General features: G+C 44.4%; 1 protein-coding gene across 9 annotated transcripts in view; it reads left to right on the top strand.

Moving 5' to 3' along the window:
• dazap1 (DAZ associated protein 1) overlaps nucleotides 1–12,241 on the top strand; it is a 60,061-nt gene that overhangs the window by 39,777 nt on the left and 8,043 nt on the right. The window lies entirely within an intron of this gene.

The raw sequence follows: 12,241 nt of genomic DNA, 5'->3' as shown, positions 1-12,241 counted from the left end.
ACTAGTTAGACCCCCCCCCCCCCACCAAGTTGATTATTGGGTGAGTAGACAGAGTGACTAGTTAGAACCCCCCCCCCAACAAGTTGATTATTGGGTGAGTAGACAGAGTGACTAGTTAGAACCCCCCCCCCCAACAAGTTGATTATTGGGTGAGTAGACAGAGTGACTAGTTAGAACCCGCCCCCCCAACAAGTTGATTATTGGGTGAGTAGACGGAGACTAGTTAGAACCCCCCCCCCCCCCCCCAACAAGTTGATTATCGGGTGAGTAGACAGAGACTAGTTAGAACCCCCCCCCAACAAGTTGATTATTGGGTGAGTAGACAGAGACTAGTTAGAACCCCCCCCCCCCCCCACCAAGTTGATTATTGGGTGAGTAGACAGAGTGACTAGTTAGAACCCCCCCCCCCCCAACAAGTTGATTATTGGGTGAGTAGACAGAGACTAGTTAGAACCCCCCCCCCCCCCCCAACAAGTTGATTATTGGGTGAGTAGACAGAGACTAGTTAGAACCCCCCCCCCCCCCAACAAGTTGATTATTGGGTGAGTAGACAGAGACTAGTTCGAACCCCCCCCCCAACAAGTTGATTATTGGGTGAGTAGACAGAGACTAGTCAGAACCCCCCCCCCCCCCAACAAGTTGATTATTGGGTGAGTAGACAGAGACTAGTCAGAACCCCCCCCCCCAACAAGTTGATTATTGGGTGAGTAGACAGAGACTAGTTAGAACCCCCCCCCCCCCCCAACAAGTTGATTATCGGGTGAGTAGACAGAGTGACTAGTTAGAACCCCCCCCCCCCCCAACAAGTTGATTATTGGGTGAGTAGACAGAGACTAGTTAGAACCCCCCCCCCCCCAACAAGTTGATTATTGGGTGAGTAGACAGAGACTAGTTAGAACCCCCCCCCCCCCCAACAAGTTGATTATTGGGTGAGTAGACAGAGACTAGTTAGAACCCCCCCCCCCCCCAACAAGTTGATTATTGGGTGAGTAGACAGAGACTAGTTAGAACCCCCCCCCCCCCCCAACAAGTTGATTATTGGGTGAGTAGACAGAGTGACTAGTTAGAACCCCCCCCCCCCCCCCCCCCCAACAAGTTGATTATTGGGTGAGTAGACAGAGTGACTAGTTAGAACCCCCCCCCCCCCCCCAACAAGTTGATTATCGGGTGAGTAGACAGAGACTAGTTAGAACCCCCCCCCCCCCCAACAAGTTGATTATTGGGTGAGTAGACAGAGACTAGTTAGAACCCCCCCCCCCCCCCCCAACAAGTTGATTATCGGGTGAGTAGACAGAGACTAGTTAGAACCCCCCCCCCCCCCAACAAGTTGATTATTGGGTGAGTAGACAGAGACTAGTTAGAACCCCCCCCCCCCCCCCAACAAGTTGATTATCGGGTGAGTAGATAGAGACTAGTTAGAACCCCCCCCCCCCCCAACAAGTTGATTATTGGGTGAGTAGACAGAGACTAGTTAGAACCCCCCCCCCCCCAACAAGTTGATTATCGGGTGAGTAGACAGAGACTAGTTAGAACCCCCCCCCCCCAACAAGTTGATTATCGGGTGAGTAGACAGAGACTAGTTAGAACCCCCCCCCCCCCCAACAAGTTGATTATCGGGTGAGTAGACAGAGACTAGTTAGACCCCCCCCCCCCAACAAGTTGATTATCGGGTGAGTAGACAGAGACTAGTTAGAACCCCCCCCCCCCCCAACAAGTTGATTATCGGGTGAGTAGACAGAGACTAGTTAGAACCCCCCCCCCCCCCCCCAACAAGTTGATTATCGGGTGAGTAGACAGAGACTAGTTAGAACCCCCCCCCCCCCCCCCCCCCCAACAAGTTGATTATCGGGTGAGTAGACAGAGACTAGTTAGAACCCCCCCCCCCCCAACAAGTTGATTATTGGGTGAGTAGACAGAGACTAGTTAGAACCCCCCCCCCCCCCCCCCCCCCCAACAAGTTGATTATTGGGTGAGTAGACAGAGACTAGTTAGAACCCCCCCCCCCAACAAGTTGATTATTGGGTGAGTAGACAGAGACTAGTTAGAACCCCCCCCCCATCCCCAACAAGTTGATTATTGGGTGAGTAGACGGAGACTAGTTAGAACCCCCCCCCCCCCAACAAGTTGATTATTGGGTGAGTAGACAGAGACTAGTCAGAACCCCCCCCCCCCCCCCCCCCAACAAGTTGATTATTGGGTGAGTAGACAGTGACTAGTTAGAACCCCCCCCCCCCCCCCCAACAAGTTGATTATTGGGTGAGTAGACAGTGACTAGTTAGAACCCCCCCCCCCCCCCCAACAAGTTGATTATCGGGTGAGTAGACAGAGACTAGTTAGAACCCCCCCCCCCCCCCCCCCCCCAACAAGTTGATTATTGGGTGAGTAGACAGTGACTAGTTAGAACCCCCCCCCCCCCCAACAAGTTGATTATTGGGTGAGTAGACAGTGACTAGTCAGAACCCCCCCCCCCCCCCCCCAACAAGTTGATTATTGGGTGAGTAGACAGAGTGACTAGTTAGAACCCCCCCCCCCAACAAGTTGATTATTGGGTGAGTAGACAGAGTGACTAGTTAGAACCCCCCCCCCCCAACAAGTTGATTATTGGGTGAGTAGACAGAGACTAGTTAGAACCCCCCCCCCCCCCAACAAGTTGATTATTGGGTGAGTAGACAGTGACTAGTTAGAACCCCCCCCCCCAACAAGTTGATTATTGGGTGAGTAGACAGAGTGACTAGTTAGAACCCCCCCCCCAACAAGTTGATTATTGGGTGAGTAGACAGAGTGACTAGTTAGAACCCCCCCCCCCCCCCCCCCCCCCCCCAACAAGTTGCATGAAGCGTTCTATGGCTGTATATATACGTATTTAAATCTCAATACATTTAGTTCCACTGGTCGTCTCTCAGCCAGACCTCTCTCCACACTGTGTCAGCACAACCATAGAACTATAACAACCATAGAACTACATGAGGGAACAACCATAGAACTATATGAGGGAACAACCATAGAACTATAACAACCATAGAACTACATGAGGGAACAACCATAGAACTACATGAGGGAACAACTATAGAACTACATGAGGGAACAACCATAGAACTATAACAACCATAGAACTACATGAGGGAACAACCATAGAACTACATGAGGGAACAACCATAGAACTACATGAGGGAACAACCATAGAACTATATGAGGGAACAACCATAGAACTATATGAGGGAACAACCATAGAACTACATGAGGGAACAACCATAGAACTATATGAGGGAACAACCATAGAACTACATGAGGGAACAACCATAGAACTACATGAGGGAACAACCATAGAACTACATGAGGGAACAACCATAGAACTACATGAGGGAACAACCATAGAACTACATGAGGGAACAACCATAGAACTACATGAGGGAACAACCATAGAACTACATGAGGGAACAACCATAGAACTATATGAGGGAACAACCATAGAACTATATGAGGGAACAACCATAGAACTATATGAGGGAACAACCATAGAACTATATGAGGGAACAACCATAGAACTATATGAGGGAACAACCATAGAACTACATGAGGGAACAACCATAGAACTATATGAGGGAACAACCATAGAACTACATGAGGGAACAACCATAGAACTACATGAGGGAACAACCATAGAACTATATGAGGGAACAACCATAGAACTATAAGAGGGAACAACCATAGAACTATAAGAGGGAACAACCATAGAACTATAAGAGGGAACAACCATAGAACTATAAGAGGGAACAACCATAGAACTATATGAGGGAACAACCATAGAACTATATGAGGGAACAACCATAGAACTATATGAGGGAACAACCATAGAACTACATGAGGGAACAACCATAGCACTACATGAGGGAACAACCATAGAACTATATGAGGGAACAACCATAGAACTACATGAGGGAACAACCATAGAACTACATGAGGGAACAACCATAGAACTATATGAGGGAACAACCATAGAACTACATGAGGGAACAACCATAGAACTATATGAGGGAACAACCATAGAACTACATGAGGGAACAACCATAGAACTACATGAGGGAACAACCATAGAACTATATGAGGGGACAACCATAGAACTATAAGAGGGAACAACCATAGAACTATAAGAGGGAACAACCATAGAACTATAAGAGGGAACAACCATAGAACTATAAGAGGGAACAACCATAGAACTATAAGAGGGAACAACCATAGAACTATAAGAGGGAACAACCATAGAACTATATGAGGGAACAACCATAGAACTATAAGAGGGAACAACCATAGAACTATAAGAGGGAACAACCATATAACTATAAGAGGGAACAACCATAGAACTATAAGAGGGAACAACCATAGAACTATAAGAGGGAACAACCATAGAACTATAAGAGGGAACAACCATAGAACTATAAGAGGGAACAACCATAGAACTATAAGAGGGAACAACCATAGAACTATAAGAGGGAACAACCATAGAACTATAAGAGGGAACAACCATAGAACTATAAGAGGGAACAACCATAGAACTATAAGAGGGAACAACCATAGAACTATAAGAGGGAACAACCATAGAACTACATCAGGGAACAACCATAGAACTATATGAGGGAACAACCATAGAACTACATGAGGGAACAACCATAGAACTACATGAGGGAACAACCATAGAACTACATGAGGGAACAACCATAGAACTACATGAGGGAACAACCATAGAACTACATGAGGGAACAACCATAGAACTATATGAGGGAACAACCATAGAACTATATGAGGGAACAACCATAGAACTATATGAGGGAACAACCATAGAACTACATGAGGGAACAACCATAGATCTACATGAGGGAACAACCATAGAACTATGAGGGAACAACCATAGAACTACATGAGGGAACAACCATAGAACTATATGAGGGAACAACCATAGAACTACATGAGGGAACAACCATAGAACTATATGAGGGAACAACCATATAACTACATGAGGGAACAACCATAGAACTACATGAGGGAACAACCATAGAACTATATGAGGGAATAACCATAGAACTATATGAGGGAACAACCATAGAACTACATGAGGGAACAACCATAGAACTACATGAGGGAACAACCATAGAACTACATGAGGGAACAACCATAGAACTATATGAGGGAACAACCATAGAACTACATGAGGGAACAACCATAGAACTACATGAGGGAACAACCATAGAACTATATGAGGGAACAACCATAGAACTATATGAGGGAACAACCATAGAACTACATGAGGGAACAACCATAGAACTACATGAGGGAACAACCATAGAACTATATGAGGGAACAACCATAGAACTATATGAGGGAACAACCATAGAACTACATGAGGGAACAACCATAGAACTATATGAGGGAACAACCATAGAACTACATGAGGGAACAACCATAGAACTACATGAGGGAACAACCATAGAACTACATGAGGGAACAACCATAGAACTACATGAGGGAACAACCATAGAACTATATGAGGGAACAACCATAGAACTATATGAGGGAACAACCATAGAACTACATGAGGGAACAACCATAGAACTATAAGAGGGAACAACCATAGAACTACATGAGGGAACAACCATATAACTATATGAGGGAACAACCATAGAACTATATGAGGGAACAACCATAGAACTATAAGAGGGAACAACCATAGAACTATATGAGGGAACAACCATAGAACTACATGAGGGAACAACCATAGAACTATATGAGGGAACAACCATAGAACTATAAGAGGGAACAACCATAGAACTATAAGAGGGAACAACCATAGAACTATAAGAGGGAACAACCATAGAACTATAAGAGGGAACAACCATAGAACTATATGAGGGAACAACCATAGAACTATAAGAGGGAACAACCATAGAACTATAAGAGGGAACAACCATATAACTATAAGAGGGAACAACCATAGAACTATAAGAGGGAACAACCATAGAACTATAAGAGGGAACAACCATAGAACTATAAGAGGGAACAACCATAGAACTATAAGAGGGAACAACCATAGAACTATAAGAGGGAACAACCATAGAACTATAAGAGGGAACAACCATAGAACTATAAGAGGGAACAACCATAGAACTATAAGAGGGAACAACCATAGAACTATAAGAGGGAACAACCATAGAACTATAAGAGGGAACAACCATAGAACTACATCAGGGAACAACCATAGAACTATATGAGGGAACAACCATAGAACTACATGAGGGAACAACCATAGAACTACATGAGGGAACAACCATAGAACTACATGAGGGAACAACCATAGAACTACATGAGGGAACAACCATAGAACTACATGAGGGAACAACCATAGAACTATATGAGGGAACAACCATAGAACTATATGAGGGAACAACCATAGAACTATATGAGGGAACAACCATAGAACTACATGAGGGAACAACCATAGATCTACATGAGGGAACAACCATAGAACTATGAGGGAACAACCATAGAACTACATGAGGGAACAACCATAGAACTATATGAGGGAACAACCATAGAACTACATGAGGGAACAACCATAGAACTATATGAGGGAACAACCATATAACTACATGAGGGAACAACCATAGAACTACATGAGGGAACAACCATAGAACTATATGAGGGAATAACCATAGAACTATATGAGGGAACAACCATAGAACTACATGAGGGAACAACCATAGAACTACATGAGGGAACAACCATAGAACTACATGAGGGAACAACCATAGAACTATATGAGGGAACAACCATAGAACTACATGAGGGAACAACCATAGAACTACATGAGGGAACAACCATAGAACTATATGAGGGAACAACCATAGAACTATATGAGGGAACAACCATAGAACTACATGAGGGAACAACCATAGAACTACATGAGGGAACAACCATAGAACTATATGAGGGAACAACCATAGAACTATATGAGGGAACAACCATAGAACTACATGAGGGAACAACCATAGAACTATATGAGGGAACAACCATAGAACTACATGAGGGAACAACCATAGAACTACATGAGGGAACAACCATAGAACTACATGAGGGAACAACCATAGAACTACATGAGGGAACAACCATAGAACTATATGAGGGAACAACCATAGAACTATATGAGGGAACAACCATAGAACTACATGAGGGAACAACCATAGAACTATAAGAGGGAACAACCATAGAACTACATGAGGGAACAACCATATAACTATATGAGGGAACAACCATAGAACTATATGAGGGAACAACCATAGAACTATAAGAGGGAACAACCATAGAACTATATGAGGGAACAACCATAGAACTACATGAGGGAACAACCATAGAACTATATGAGGGAACAACCATAGAACTATAAGAGGGAACAACCATAGAACTATAAGAGGGAACAACCATAGAACTATAAGAGGGAACAACCATAGAACTATAAGAGGGAACAACCATAGAACTATAAGAGGGAACAACCATAGAACTACATGAGGGAATAACCATAGAACTATATGAGGGAACAACCATAGAACTACATGAGGGAACAACCATAGAACTACATGAGGGAACAACCATAGAACTACATGAGGGAACAACCATAGAACTATATGAGGGAACAACCATAGAACTACATGAGGGAACAACCATAGAACTACATGAGGGAACAACCATAGAACTATATGAGGGAACAACCATAGAACTATATGAGGGAACAACCATAGAACTATAAGAGGGAACAACCATAGAACTACATGAGGGAACAACCATAGAACTACATGAGGGAACAACCATAGAACTATGAGGGAACAACCATAGAACTATATGAGGGAACAACCATGGAACTATGAGAGAACAACCATAGAACTACATGAGGGAACAACCATAGAACTATGAGAGAACAACCATAGAACTACATGAGGGAACAACCATAGAACTATATGAGAGAACAACCATAGAACTATATGAGGGAACAACCATAGAACTATATGAGGGAACAACCATAGAACTACATGAGGGAACAACCATAGAACTATATGAGGGAACAACCATAGAACTATATGAGGGAACAACCATAGAACTATATGAGGGAACAACCATAGAACTACATGAGGGAACAACCATAGAACTACATGAGGGAACAACGTCCACTAGACCAGGGGTTCCCAAAGTTTTCAGGCCGTGATGAAATAACTGTTTAAAAAAAAAAATTATGGAAATGTATGGTTGAACCATGCAAACGTTCAAACGCACACACACTAATAAGCATTGGAGGCTTTTAACCAGGGCCGGACTGGGGAAATCATTCAGGAAAAATAGTGCAAAATATAGCCCCAGTCAGGCCACTTTTTTTTTTTTTATTATTATTATTATCTCCCCCCCCCCCCCCCCCCCCCTTTTTCCGATTTTTCTCCCATCCCACTGTTAGTCGTTATGCCAATAACCAACCCCCTTCCTGGTTGTTGCGCACCCCCCCTACTGTTGGTACGGGAGGGCGGAGACTGTCGCATGCTTTCCTCCGACGCATGTGCAGCCAGCCGGCAGCCAGCCTGGCAGCGCAGGTTCTCACCGGGAGAGTGTAACGTGTGGAAGGTCACACTACCTTTCTCCAGATCCTACCCTCGCTGTGCAGGCGCCCCGACCGAACTGTAGGGGTCGCTGTCCACAACGCCCAGGACCCACCCACGGCTTCCCTCCCCCCTAACTCAGCCAAACGAGTTAGTATAGCGATCAGCCCGAGCCAAGGCAATGCTGACTCTCCGGGAGTCGAGACCGCAGCCTCTTGCATTGGTGACGAGCACAATCTCCGCTACGCCACCTGACCGCCCAAAAACAGGCCACTTTTTAAGCAGGGGGTCTGGGGGTCCCCCACCAGGAATTATTTTGTTACAAAGACTTAATTTCCTGCTCGGCCCAGAGTGTGTAGACCCCGCCCCCAGAGTGTGTAGACCCCGCCCCCACGCTGCAGCTCGGTCCAGAGTGTGTAGACCCCGCCCCCAGAGTGTGTAGACCCCGCCCCCCAGAGTGTGTAGACCCCGCCCCCACGCTGCAGCTCGGTCCAGAGTGTGTAGACCCCGCCCCCAGAGTGTGTAGACCCCGCCCCCAGAGTGTGTAGACCCCGCCCCCACGCTGCAGCTCGGTCCAGAGTGTGTAGACCCCGCCCCCAGAGTGTGTAGACCCCGCCCCCAGAGTGTGTAGACCCCGCCCCCAGAGTGTGTAGACCATGACAACTATTAAAGAAACTTGAAACTTGAGACATACCCCACGCGAAGGTAAGGAAAAACTCACTAAAACCTAGCAATAGGAAAAAATGCACCACAGGCAGTGTGGAGGAGAGAAACCTTAGAATCTCCCTTCTTAGATGTCGGTGATAATAGTGTTGCAGTAAAACAGGCGAACAGTTGGTAAGCATGCACTCATATGTGTAATGAAACACAGATAAGTGCATGCGATAGCAACTGAAAATGTTGAAAGATTGAAAATAGAGCTGATGGCGGATCTATTTGAGGCAAGGGGGCGGCGCAGAGAGGGTCGCGTCCTCCCGGTCATCATGTCCAGCTTCCTATTTTGGAAAATATGACGGGTAGGCCCACATTTTCCAGTCACTCTACTGCCTTCTCTGTCTAGTGATACTAGATCGGTCCTGCTTCAAACCGTGGAGGTATTGGGGATATTGAGGCACAAACCAATGCATTCCCGGTTGTTAAAGGTCGACTCCGCCGTGTAAATGCTTCAAGCACAGCAACACGGTGTCCCATGAGAAGAAATAATACACATTGCACCACATCATCTGGAGTTCTCCAGCGGCTAACGACGCCACACACTGAATATGTCTTTGAATGGGTGATGTGATGCATGTTGAGTTGTGGCAGCCATCTTGTTCAGTGTTTCATGCTTGTGCTTTTCTTCCATCCAGCTCTTTGCTTCAGTGTCCCGCTGAGTCATAATAATAATAATGGATTGGATTTATATAGCGCTCTTCTCTGACTGACTGTTGCTCTGACTCAGAGCGCTTCACAGAGTCCATTATTCGTTCATACACAGTCATACCGGTGGTGGTAAGCTACAATTGCAGCCAGAGCTGCCCTGAGGCAGACTCACGGAAGCGTGGCGAATAATCAACGCCTACGGCCCCTCCGACCACCACCAACATTCATTCACATGCATAGACATTCATACGAGGCAAGTAGGTTAAGTGTCTTGCCCAAGGACACAACGGCAATGGGATGGACATGGGCTTGAGCGGGATTCGAACCACCAACCCTTCGATCATTGGACGCCCCGCTCTACCCCTGAGCCACGCCGCCCCATCATGTGACCATAGGCAGCGAAACAAAAAGGGCATTAAGTAGCCACTAGGGCTGGGCGATATGGCCTCTAAATGATATCGCAAAATCTTTTGGCCATATCACGATACACGATATATATCGCGATATTTTGACACTTCCTCTAAAGCACTTAAAAATGCTTGATTTAACCCTTTGATGCATACAGTCACGCCAATATGATGATTATAATAAGTCCCTGCAAAATATGTTTCCATTATTAAACCATGAAGATGCTTTAAAAAATAATGAAATGAAAATGTACTAAGAGTAGTCTGTCTACTGACACACTAATAAAAATTATTTACATCTAAGACAATTTATATAAAAACGATTGGGTGCCTAAGACTTTTGCACAGTACTGTGTTTTCTATCCACTTTAGCCAAACACACACACACACACATATATATATATATATATATATATATATATATATATATATATATATATATATATATATATACACACTACTGTGTGAAAATAATAATCACACACAAAGCCTTACAAAGGGATAATGTGGATACTGTGATACTGTGAATAATGTATATTTCAGTGGATACCGTGATACTGTGAATAATGTATACTCAGTAGATAGTAAATTATAACACTACCTCAATGCATACTGCACCTTATGTGACACTGTGAATAATGTGAATATTCCTCAGCTAGTCAGATAGTAAATTATATTGACCATATTGATCAAATTGTTTACACTGCCTGTGTTGTTTTTTACTACCTGTATACTGTGTTGTTTTACTACCTGTACCCCCCCCCCTCCCCCCCATGCTGCTATGATGCCTGAATTTCCCCAAGGGGATCAATAAAGGAATATCTTATCTTATCTTATCTTATAATGGCTTATAGCAGACTTAATGATTTTAGAATATTTCAGATAATGAAATGAAATGTTTATATCATCAACTATCCAGTTAGTATACTGTAACGTTTGGCCACTTTAAATCATTGAATGTAGAGAGAGAAAGAGAGAAAGAAATGTGTGGCAGCTGCACCTGAGTGAGATGTGTGCTCTACTGAGCGCACCTTTCTATTTTGCGTTTGCGTTTTGAGCGTATAAGCTGCCGTAGGCAGGCGATGATGTCACACTCGAATGTAAACACAGGAAATTGAACACACGGAGATTGAAACTGGATGCAAGAAACGAATAACCAATAAATATGAAGTTATCTTTAAACCTCTGTTGTCTAGCGTCGTCAATATAACCGACCCCCTTTTCTCACTAATGGAACTAGTGTCGTGGAGTCCGCTTTGAGCTAACGCTAGCAGCTAAGAGCTAGCAGCTAAGAGCTAACGCTAGTTAGCTTAGCCTATTATGGTTTAACTTAGCAGCTAACGTTAGCCCATTGCATGTCATTTAAGGTCTGCGCTGGTCTGTCTATAATGAAATGAGAGGAACGCTCTGCAATAAAGCAAGTCTCATATCAGCCGCGACGTGACAACATATACTCGATGTTCACGATATAGTAATTTACTACATCTCACGTAGAACAAGCCGCGATACATCGAGTATACTCGATATATCGCCCAGCCCTAGTAGCCACTCATTCACCCTACTTTGTTTTGAATTCCATATGGTGCTGAGCAATGATTTGATTGGCAGACGTAGAGCAGTGGCAGGAAGTGAGGCGTATATAAAGTGTAAATGTAGCCCAGGGGAAGGTTGATGAAGACGAGGAGAAGGGGTTGGGGGGGGGCCAGCGGTATCTGGGGGGTAAGGCTGAGACGATATGCCATTTGGAAGAATCAATAAATCGGGACCAAATTATCGATATTTTTATTTTTATTAGTATAAAAATATATAATATTATTTTAAAATAATTATTTAAACAACAAA

Source organism: Notolepis coatsorum, assembly GCF_963971535.1.
Source record: "Notolepis coatsorum genome assembly, chromosome: 7".
In the NCBI taxonomy this organism is placed as follows: Eukaryota; Metazoa; Chordata; class Actinopteri; order Aulopiformes; family Paralepididae; genus Notolepis; species Notolepis coatsorum.
This window is presented reverse-complemented; position numbering and strand designations above follow the sequence as displayed.